This window comes from Montipora capricornis, chromosome 13, assembly GCF_036669925.1.
Source record: "Montipora capricornis isolate CH-2021 chromosome 13, ASM3666992v2, whole genome shotgun sequence".
Classification (NCBI taxonomy): Eukaryota; Metazoa; Cnidaria; class Anthozoa; order Scleractinia; family Acroporidae; genus Montipora; species Montipora capricornis.
In genome coordinates, this window is record NC_090895.1 from 24,124,874 (window position 1) to 24,127,373 (window position 2,500).

Genomic DNA, 2,500 nt, shown 5'->3' on the forward strand with positions numbered 1-2,500 from the left:
GTCAATAGCAATTCAAAAGGGAGACAGCCAATAGAACTGCGTTATACAGGTCACCTGTACAAGTACTCTTACAAAGGCCCATAATCAAAAGGGCAACTCCAATTGACCTCTCTACCTTGTACATTTTGTTTTCCCATTTCAGACCAGGTCATGTTGCTTTAGGAAAAAGTTTCTTTTAAATGTCGTCTTATGCACGTGTATATGTACGCAAAACTTATGGGAAAAAAAACAAACAAACAAACAAACGGAAAATTCCCTTGGGAGCATGATATGGTCTGAAATGGGAAAACAAAACGTATAAGCTAAAGAGGTGTGTACTAGGTTTATGTAAAGGCATTTTCACAGATCAAGCAATTTTTAGACGAGTTCTTATATAATAATTGTCTTTCACGAGTGACCATTCTCAATCCCAAGGGTAATAATTTCTCACGGAAGACTTTTGTTTAGCTAAGGTCTGGTATCGCGGGAAAATCAAGTTCCACAAATACAGCGAAGTAGTGCACTCTTCATCGTAAAGACTGACACCCTAAGTAGCATTTAGTATTAAATTAAGGACACCTTTACACCTCCCACGGCTGCTGTATCTTTTACTTAAAAAGTCCACCATTTACAAGCAAGAGAAGCACAAACCAACCACCAACCCCGCGGCCAACAGCTTTACCCATGCGTACAGCCATATAACCAGAACAGTGGCAGCCATGTATATCTATTTTTGTCCTTGTTAAGTGTCCTCAGCATAGCATTTCTTTTATTGCGTTACGCAGATCTTCAAATGATGGTCTCTCCTCCAGCCTCTCGTGCCAACAGGCCTTCATGACGTTATATCTTCAGAGCCACGCGTCGTCACATACAATATAAACGCAGAAATTAGTAGGTGAGTGAACTTTATTTATCTGGCTGTCCATAAAATGAGTTTTGGAAAAGAAACATCGCAATTTGAAGCTTTTTATGGAATTTTCTCTCGATTAGTTGAATCGGCCGTTACAACTATGTCAAAATAACGTGCGTCACGCGCTCTCGCATCCTTAGGGTTGTCCGCCTGTGCGAGCACAAACTCATGAATGCTTCCGCGTATTGATGTAAACCTTGTACCCTCTGGCCGATCCTATTTTGAGAATCTGAAAGAGAACTTATATATTTACGTCTACGTCTCTCTCTCTCTCTCTCTCTCTCTCTCTCTCTCTTTCTTGCTCTCTCTCTCTCTTTTAATTGTGGTTTAGCTGCAAACGAATCAATAACATTCCGCGCACGCGCAACAGGCAAGGTCCCTGCACGGCCCATTGCACGTGTTTAGACTGAAAGCAAACGCTGGATGAATGAAAGCTAAAATGTTTTAAAAACTGAGTTGTCATTTACGGCTTCGGTACCAATGAAAGTTGAATTCCTCCATGGCATAGGTGACGTAAAATTTGCGTAAACGCTGCGAAACCCAAGCTTCGGCGACCTGTGTCTGGTAATACGGCGCTCTTCTCGAGTCGTTCGTGTAATCTCAATTTACGACTCATTTAAAACCACTGCTGGCGGAATATCTGATTTTTTCACGTTTTTTTTTTACGTTGAACGCTTCGTTTTCTCGAATCGGATAACTGTGCTGTGCTGTGCTGTCTTTTTTCTTCGTGCAGGAAAATTAGGACAGAACAGCTTATTTTACCTCTGTCATTAAGGACGGGGCCTACTAATTCAAAGGTATTTTTGAGCGGTTTCCTGAATATACAGGAAAAGCAGATCTTAACAAGTGTTATTGAAATCCAAAAAGAAAATTGAGGGTAACCACGCATTTTTCGAAGATAATTAATCAACAACATTGGTAAAGAGCTTTAAAATACAAAGTAATGTCTGGCGTTCATTACCAAATTGAAGCTTAATTATCTCTGAAAAATGCATGCTTACCCCCAAGAGCACTTGCTAAGTTCTGCTTTCTCCGCATAGTTTTTCTCCGCATAGTTTTGCAAAAAATACCCCTGTATTGATTAATATGCACCACCGATAGGAAATACGAGTATCTCAAGATGCGCACAACGATTGCGCAATAACAATATTAGGTACCGTCCTGAACCAATAGTCAACACCGAGTTTCCGCGCGTTTTCAAAAACAGGTAAACGACCTATGAACGCGGCATTTTCCTGTCATTAACCGTTTGGTAAAATTACCGGAAAAAAAGGTTTTCTTTGCCGTGTTGAAGAATTTTTATTTTGTAAGGTAAAAACATGAATTATAAGTCAAATTGATTGTTGAATTGTGTACTTTGCAGACAATGTATTTCCTTTGAAAATTAAATCAAATTGTTTACAACTCAGTGGTTACAAAACGAAAAGCAAACTGCTCTAGGGCCGAAGTTGACAACAGCGGCCGAAAAGAACACGTATGCCGTTTAGTTTTGAGCTCGTTCACTCACTGTAGAACGCGCTGGTTCGAAAATAAAAATTAAAGAACACTCCAAACAAGTGTATACAACACAATGGTCGAGGAAATGGGAATTAATGTGTTTTCACTCACCTC